The sequence below is a fragment of the Rhagoletis zephyria genome, unplaced genomic scaffold (assembly GCF_001687245.7).
Source record: "Rhagoletis zephyria isolate East Lansing unplaced genomic scaffold, Rhagoletis_zephyria_1.1 Rzeph_scaffold_18446, whole genome shotgun sequence".
Lineage (NCBI taxonomy): Eukaryota > Metazoa > Arthropoda > Insecta > Diptera > Tephritidae > Rhagoletis > Rhagoletis zephyria.
This window is the reverse complement of record NW_016175507.1, coordinates 208-9,970: the sequence shown is the minus strand read 5'-3', so window position 1 is coordinate 9,970 and position 9,763 is coordinate 208. Positions and strand designations below refer to the sequence as shown.

General features: G+C 33.8%; 1 pseudogene; it reads right to left on the bottom strand.

The window, feature by feature from the left end:
• Positions 1-1,229: 1,229 nt before the first annotated feature.
• Positions 1,230-2,429, bottom strand: LOC108380175 (putative nuclease HARBI1; annotated as a pseudogene).
• Between the last annotated feature and the right edge of the window lie 7,334 nt (positions 2,430-9,763).

Sequence of the window (9,763 nt, the reverse complement as noted above, 5' to 3'; positions counted from 1 at the left end):
ATTTTTTCCCTTTACTATTTGTACTTCTTTTAGAAATAAACGGCTAAAAGGCAAGTTCTACTCCAGCTCCTGCATTATTGCTGTGTGTACAGTTCTTTACTTTATTAAATTATATTATCGATTCTAATGTGCCATATGCAAATGTTAGAAATATTTGCAAACTGAATTTACTGCATTGTACCTAACACGGAACTAACTTCATTTTTTTATTTAAAGTTAAGTGTTTGTTTTAAAATGTCTTTGTTTTTATTTAATATTTTTATATTTAACTTTTTCTTTGTTTTTTTTCTTTTCGACAATGAAGAAACCATGGATACACACCAGTTCACTTTAATAAGCGCATTTTGTTTCTTCAAGATGCGAGTTTATATTTGGACTTGAGGGCATCGGAGAAGTTTCATTTTAATATCATTTTGAAGAACAATTAATTTCGAAGAAAATACCTTGATTAGTTGGATTATTGTACCGCTTTTTATCAAAACATGAAAAATTTGCTTATTTTTATTCAGTGGTTTTAACACAAAGGTACGACCTGGTTGATTTAAAAGATTTTAAGTTCAAAGTTAATAATTTAGCTTTGCACACCTGGATGCTATGTGTACTTGTGGCACAGCAGATGGAACTGTCCAATATTCGCAACCACGCCTGATTGCTAGTTGCAAGTAAGGTTGCGCAAGCTGCACATTTCAATCTGCAATACTTTAGTAATAAAAGATACTGAGGCTTTGTATTTACGCATTTTGGTACGCATGTAGGTTAATAAAAAGCGGAATTAAAAAGAAATACTCAAGTATTCTTCGAAATTGGTCTTTCTTCATGAGATTAAAATGAAGCTTCTCCGAGGGCTAAAAGGCCAGATATAGCAACGGGCCGCCAAGAAAATATTGCCTATCCAAGTGAATCGAGGTGTACGTGCACATAGTCACAGAATTATATATACAGGGTTGTTTTTAATATTTATAGTATTCTTCATGTTAAATCTTTTTCGCTAATTTGTTATATAAATATGGTTCATATAATAACAAAGACCATAAAAGGCTATGTGATTTTTGACCATTTTCTAAATTTCGTACAAAGCCTGGAACTTGGACTTGTTTTTGTTCTTATGTGAACCATATTTATATAACAAATTAACGAAAAAGATTTAACATGAAGAATAACGTGAAAAATATTATGAATATTACAAAAACACTGGTTGCATACTTATATATGTATGTGAGTCGGTGTATTTACAAATTTTGGAAATAACTATTAACTAATTCTCTTCTAATGTTGCTGTTGGTATGGGTAATGGAAACGGATGGCATGTGTAAAACATCTTGAATATGATCGCGGATTTCTGCTGAAATAGGTGGAGCACTTTTTTCATTTATTTGATTGCAGATGTTGTGCAAAACTGCTGTTGCCACAATAACACTTTCTACCCGCTTGGTATTCAGCCTAATACCCAGCGAAAGAACAGGAAACCTTCGTTTCCACACGCCATAAGACCGTTCCACACAGTTCCTCGTTCGAATTTGCGATTCATTGTATAGCGATTCTGAAGGAGTACGAACGTTGGATAACGGAGTCATTATCCTCTGATGACATGGATAACCACTATCTGCAACTACCAATGAGTTTCCAAATTGGCCATCTTCAAAGCGACTGTAGATGCGCGAATTTCGCAAGATTGTGGCATCGTGTGTGGAACCAGGCCATCGAGCTACTATATCTAGTATATTCAAGTCGCTGTCACATAACGTCTGAACGTTATATGAGAAAAACCCTTTTCTGTTGCGATATAACTCTGCATCATTACCTCCTATAAAAATTACATACATATGCATAAATGTAAATATATACTGACATTTTTATATTTGTTTTTAACTTCTTGCACTATCCTGGGGATATTATTTTTACGTGTGTGCATTCCAAAGCCGCAAGTACGCGAGGAAATCAGGCTATCAAATAAAATTTTTGTTGCACCTGCCTTTGCCCTTCTGCAGTTGGGGGAAACGCAATGAACTCTCCTCGCCTCAGAGCTATTTGGTGAGAAACCAATCTTATTACTCGGGACGCAGTACTGGGAGAAACTCCCATTAAGTCCCCTCCGGTCCTTTGCATACAGCCCGTGGCATAAAACCGCAAAGTCAGCAGAAGCATTTCCTCGGGGGTTAGAGCACTATTCCTTGAATAAAATTAAATTAGAAGCAGCACACAACTTTTTTAAATCTGGCTTACCATGTTATTTTGTGTTGTATTTGCTCCCGTATCATCCGTAGCACCATCCATGCTGCCGCTTTACTTATTCGAAACCTGTCTCGGAAGTTCTTGTCATCGAAGTTTCCGAAACGACTAGGCGCATCTCTTATAGTCCGTGTACGTCGGGCTATTATCACGCGCTCTAAAATTTCACACTTCGCATCGCGTTGATCACTTGAATCCATTTTGCTAATTAAATATTTATTAAATTATTTTCGTTTGTTTATGTATTTTTATATTTTTCTGTGAGTAATCAGCTGTTTCTTGGGAGGGAGCAAGGTTGCATTTTCCATATTTAAATAGCCAATATTGGGCATTTAAGTGCAGTTGAAATATAGTTTAAATATACGATCTGAAAATGAATTTTTGAAGTTAATCAACAATCTCTNTTAAGTGCAGTTGAAATATAGTTTAAATATACGATCAGAAAATGAATTTTTGAAGTTAATCAACAATCTCTTCTTAAATAGGGCATCGGAAATTGGCCCTAAGATCAGATTAGATTTACTCCGGTTTTTGAAAAAATTTGAAATCTACTCCTCTACTCCGCTTGACTTCAAATCTATTCCGTTTTTTTTTCATTCATGTTATGCCGTTTTTTGAGTGCGTACAAAAAAATGTTGTAAGGATTCAGATTAAAAAGCTCGAAATTTTGATGAAAATTGGAGAATATTTTTATAGAAAAATTTTGCTTGAAAAACTTGGTAAATATAAAAAAGCACACGTGAACACTTGTGTGCTGGAACATAAACATTTTGAGAAATTTCTTATAATTGTCCAAGTTTTAACAGTTATATTTTAAAGTATGTATGACACATTTGAAAAACGAATTTCTTCTTAACTACAATAGATAACGGTATGCAATTTGGCAACCTTGGTATATAAATATTAACACTACATCATACAAAAGCTACAACGTCGTATTATATTTTTACAGATTTTTCTCAGAATTTGTAAAGAAATTGTTTTACCTATCTGCCTCTCAACTTATTTTTGATAGCAAGTATGTACATATTTATAAAAATATCTGATTTCAGGTTCAATGGTGTGCGATCTCTTTGCAGCTGATTCTAGAATTTTGATTGACAATATTCAACGAGTAACAAATTCGGAAAACGTTGCGAGCTCTACAGACAGTCTTTGGTTCGAATTTGACCAATCCGTAAGGGACAAAATTTTAAACACCGATCAAGATGTTGGTGGAATTTCAGTTGAGATGCGGCAATATTTAAATAGGCCGATTATTAGTCGTGTGGATAATCCTAATCCATTAGCAGGCTGGGCTACTTTAAAGGGAGAATATCCCCATGTTTATAAAGTGGCACTTAAATTTCTGCCAATACTCGCCCCCTATGTTCCATCGGAAAGGCTTTTCTCCCATACAGGGCTTACAGCAACGAAGCTAAGAAATCGGATTTCCGGAAAGCACTTAGGCCAACTCGTGTTTATGCGTAGGTTGGATGCAAAATGGTTCAATTAGTTTAACTTTAAAATTTTAAATTTATATTTTAAAGTGTATATTTGCATAAAAGCATTTTCACACTATCGTAATTTATGGCTGATTCTTAGTTGTCTCCATAAGATTTGTATTTTAAATTACAGGTAAAATACAAGGAATTATTTTTTTAATTTTGGTGAAAACTAAACAATTTTTATTTATTGCTCACCTATCTAAAATCGCTTAAATTTTTATATAACATATTTAAATTTCATTACAAACGCACACTGTTTAAAAATATCAAATTTTAAAAATACAGTAAAACCCGCTTAAGTACATCATGAAAAATGTCAGCTTTTTGAGGTGCTTAGGCGGGTTGGGTACTTAAAAGAACCCGCATAAGTACCTCGATGCGGGTACTTAAGCGAACATAATTATTGATGTAGTTACATATTTTTGTTAACTTACATAAATATGTAAATCCTTGAATAAACCATAAACATTTAATGAAGTTTAGGTATTTATTTAAGATTTTTCAATTAAAATACGGTGCCACTGAGTTTCAAAATATGTAAATATGTTAAGGAATTTTAAAAGAGCACTTAAAATGGGAAAATATAGGTAAAATGGCAAATGGGGTGCGAAAAATTGAGGTACTTAGGCGGGTTGGGTAAATAAGCGGGGAGGTACTTAAGAGAGGGATTTTCTTCAGATTACATTAAAATATTCACGGTGCCCAAAAATGTTGGTTACTTAAGCGGGTTAGACACTTAAGCGGGGGGTTACTTAAGCGGGTTTCACTGTACTCCTAGCCAACATTTTTCTTGCTGTATAACACGCGCAGTTTTCAATATTTTTAAAAGTCTCTTCGTATCTGGTGGTCTTTTACCCAGCATTGAATTTCACTATATTACAGATTATTTTAAATACCACTTGTAAATCATGATACTTTAAATGCAGTGTATAATACGTTTTTTTTTTTAAGTCAAAAAAAGTCGAGTTTTCGTGGGCGATCAGTCGACTTTTAAAGTCGAGTCAACAGAGTCGATCGAAAAGTCGAAAGTCGACTTTCTAGTAACGTCGAACAACCCTAGAATGCATCGATGTTTTGAAAATAGAATGGGGAGTTCACGAATAGAGTGTCAAATTATCGATGGCACTATCGATAGTATCGATGGTTGATTTGGGTTTTGGTCTACTATCGATAGTTTTTAACACTATCGATACTATCGAAAAATTACACTATTAAGGGCTAGTTTTTCAGTGTCAGTTTAAACTTATAGGCGCTTATTCATAGTCATATTTAGTACTCAACTAAGTCGAAACTATTCTAAGTCACAACTAAAGGTATTCATAGTCGCCTTAGTTTCGTCTTTTCTGGCTAAGTACCAACTTAAAATTTAGTTTCGGCTGCAGCTGCAACTAAGGCTATCTGCACACTTGTCGTCCAATCATAGTTGCGATATCGTCTCGCCCTGAAATTTTGAGCCGAGCACATGCATTTCAAAGGAGATTGGCACACTTGTCGTTATCGGCTAGTTATCGGCAAATTGTAGAAGATGCAGAAACGGATAAGTACGACACTGTCGTTTGCTTATCGTTGTGCACGCATTGTTTGTTTACATTTTATGGGAAAAAATTAGTGAAAAAGTTAATATTTTCATTAAAATTGCAAAAAAATAGCTTTTTTTTCATAAAAGCTGTGGAAATTATTAAAAAGTGCATAATTGCATTACAATTCAATAAATGTGAGCGTTTTAACTAAAAAATATGACGAAATTGTAAAAAGCCTGTGTTTGCATGCTCAAACCACATTTCAGGAAAAGAAAAGAAGAGATATTACTGAAAAATGATGTCTAGAATTGTTGCAGCACAGTCTATATTTTAAAAATTGCAGGTTTTTGTCAATACTTCACGAAAATATCAACCAGAAAAACAAAAAATACCTGCTCCAAGTGAATTTTTAGACGCCAAATGAATTGAAATATCACGACCGAGTGTGCGAAAGTGTAGGCGTCATGTAATCGTTGCGTTATGATTGTGACGATGAAGCAACTATGATTGGACGACCAATGTGCAGAAAGCCTAAGTCGTAACTAGGAAGAAGTATTTTATCAAATTAAGGGAAAACAGACGAAATATGTAAAAATTAAGTTGGTAGAGGGTTATTTTGATAATATTGAATAATCTCCAATTAAAATTTACAAAGATCGATCCATTTTAACCGGAAGATGAAATTAAATGCGTATTACAATTCGAATAAAGCTACATCACAATTTTATAATTGGAATAATTTAGATAAATTCTCAAATAATAAGTCAGTTTCACCCTAGTTCTTTGAAAGTAAATTTGTGCATAACATTTAGATCTACTATTTGTATGTTTCACAGCATGCCTTCGATAAACATCGACTTCACATCACTGCGTCTGTTTTGGCTATTTCACACAATTAACAAGAAAATGATACCTTATTCTGTTTGCTGGGTTGGAGCTGCTTCGGCCGATGGAGTAAAAGGCGAAATGCTTATATTTTTCCCTTGTCCCTTCTATGCGCTTCGACAATCTCGTGTCACCTTCAGGGAGTATGTTTTATTTAAACGATAAACAATAAACATGAAGAACGAAAACCATGATTAACAAAAACATAATAATAGTTACATGCATACATACGTATATACACAACAATAGTTACATATGTACATGTATACTTAACACTAATTATATACATTATCTGTATGGCTAAATGTATCGGGATATTCGTGAATAGTTATATGACATCGAATGATATTAAAATTTCATCTTCTTCAATAGTAATATTTTTTAGATTTTCCTTCAGTTGATAAGAACTTATCGAGTAATGTTTGTAAAATTCTCTAATTTTTTCCAATTCTTCATAATTGTCTGTATGGCTAAGTGTATCGGGATAATACATACCAGGACTTACAAATACTTACGAAAAACAATAAAAAATGAGAATGTGATATATGCACACAAGCCCCATAACACACCCAACAAATTGTTTCCGAAAACCAAAGACAAGATTGAAAAGGAACAACAACACAATGTAGTGTACCAAATAAAGTGCAAGGGCAATGATAACGAAAGCTGCAATAAATGCTACGTAGGCACAACAAAAAGAGCGTTGGGTATAAGAATAATATAATATAGAGCGGACGCGAGAAACAAAAAGATGACAACAGCACTGGCTCAACACTTGACAACGCACGAACATATAGCGGACTTCGGCAACACTGAAATTTTGGACATCGAAAGAGGAGAAAGAAGAAGAATGACACTGGATAGCCTACGAATACAACAACAATTGGACAACGCAATCAACTTTGAGGAAGACGTCGACAACACGAAGAACACATATGCAGCCGTACTAAAATTAAAATATAAATAAGAATACTTTTCAATAATTCTTCCTAAATGTTATATTACCTTCAATGTATGCAAATTAATGTAAAATTCTTGTCAATATTTAATGTGAGTTTCAAGTGGTATTATGTGTGTATATAATTAGTGTTAAGTATACATGTACATATGTAACTATTGTTGTGTATATATGTATGTATGTATGTGTGCAACTATTATGATGTTTTTGTCATTCACGGTTTTCGTTCTTCATGTTTATTGTTTATCGTTTAAGTAAAACAGACTCCCTGAAGGTGACACAAGAGTGTCGAAAAGCATAGGAGGGACATGGGAAAAATATAAGCATTTCGTCTTTTACTCCATAGGCCGAAGCAGCTCCAACCCAGCAAACAAAATTCATAGGAATTTGGCCCATACAAAGATACCTTATTCTTTTGCATAATCATGCAATGAAAATAAAAATTACTTAAACGGATGATCAAACTTGACATTATTTAATAAAAATGTAATTTTTCCAAAATATCGTAAAGAAAAATCGATACATTTTCACACTCGTTTTGCTATATCGTAAACTAAGTCGAAACTACTTAGTAGAAGTCTGAAATGCGACTATGAATAAAGGTAAATTTTAAGTTGGTACTTCAATTTAAGTTGCAACTTTATTAGTTATGCTAAGTAAACTGAATTTAAATTGAACAGCTGGCTGACATTTGGTTGGCTGATCTTAGTTTAAACCAGCCAGATCGGGCGTTTAAACTTAGTTTAAACAACGGGCCTGCACTGAAAAACTGGCCCAAAGGGTATTAGTGGTATTCATCTAAACCGATAGCTTTATCAAGCAGATAATCTTATAAGTTTAAGCACTCTGTTGAGCTTGTTATACAGTTCAATGCGAGCGTGAGCGTGAACGTTCGCAAAGCCAAAGAATTCCATTTGTATTCTTATGGGCGCTCACACACATCTGTCAAAACTTGGCGTTCACATGCGAATGCTTTGCGTACGCACACAGGTGAGTGTGAGCTCGAAAAAAGGCATATTATGCATTTTAAATTAGTTTTTACTCTATAATTCCGTAAGATATTTTAATTCTCTATCTTTTCATGTCTCAACTATAGCAAAAAGTTGAGTAATAAGGAAGATATTCAGCCCTATTCTGCATTTCGGCTCGAATCGAAACTTTTGCGTTTTGCAACTTTGGTATTCTGCGTTCCATTTCCTTTCGATCAATCTTCGAAATTTACGATTATACCTATTCTACATTTCGATCCTAGTTCCGTTTTTCTAAGTCGCAAATTTGCTGACGAGAACGTTTCGATTGTTATTGTCGTAGGTTTAAATAATAAAATTTTATTAAAAAAAAATAAGTAAAATATACTGTGCATGATTGTAAAAGTCATCATAACTGAATTTTCTCGATTTCTGTGTTTTCGCGAGCGGTAATACGGGCAATACGAAAAATTGGCTCAAATAATGGCAACCAAAAGGGATATTGCACGAGGTTTTCAAAGAAGAAGTCCATGCGTTTTTGTTTTCATTATCTATAAATAAGACTGTGAAATGCACTGAATACAATTTATTCTTTTTGTATAAAATTAATAGATGTACATATGTACATANAAAATGTGAAGTTACATAAAAAATATGTTTTTATGATTGCATTCGTTTTACTAACTTTTTAAAAAGAGGTGTGTATGTTGTCTCGAATTCGATTTGCTATGGAAGGATAAGCTTTGATCTTCCCCTCCTCCTGAGGGCTTTCAAAATGGAATTCATTTGCGTTCAAATCTTCCACTCTGTAGTAAATGCAAATGTTGTGGAGTGCTCAAACAATGTTTATTTTATTGATTAAAATTAAACATGTCCCTAAATCTCCGCCTTTCAACTTTCGCATCAGCAATCTGGGATTCGTCCTCCTCTTCAAGCAATAACGCCCCAGCTATGGATTTCATTCTTATAATTACGTTTCCACTTAAATTAAGAGCAAACGAAATTTTATTTTTAAATTTTTAAATGAAAAATTACAGTGATGCTAGAATTATTTAGTTATTTTAAAATATTTACAAACTCCAACTTACAATACCTAAGTTCGATTCTTGCGGAGCGGAATGCGAGAACGTAATCGAAATGCAGAATAGGGCTGATTGGTCAAAATAAAAAGCTCACGCTCACGCTCGCATTGAACTGTATATCAGGCTTTACATGGACGACCCACACTCTCTTTTCGTTTACACATGCGACAATAGTCGTGTTTTCTTTGGTTATAGAGCTCAGTATCACTAACTTTATACTACTAGCACGGGGATAAAGAAATTATTGGAAAAACTTTATTTACGAGATAATATCTATTTAAATAAAAATACGTATAACATAAAGGCTATTTATTTGAAGCAAGTTAAAAGAAACAATGGCAGAATGTCTGTTTGTGTATGAATTCATTTGTCACGGCTACCAAACCTTGCGGCCAAATTATCAGTGAAACAAAACAAACAGACGGGATAATAATTGAACCAGATCTTTATCAGGATCATATCGTTGCGGTTGAATTTGCGTACAAAATGTGTATGCGGATCCCGATTATTGCCCAAGAAAACATAGCTAGAGTTGCGACAGAGTTGCATTGGCTTCAGTTTATCAAGTTTATTCTGTGAAATCGCTGGATAAATTTATCAGAAATATTTAAACGAGTTTCCATACAAATTTTGA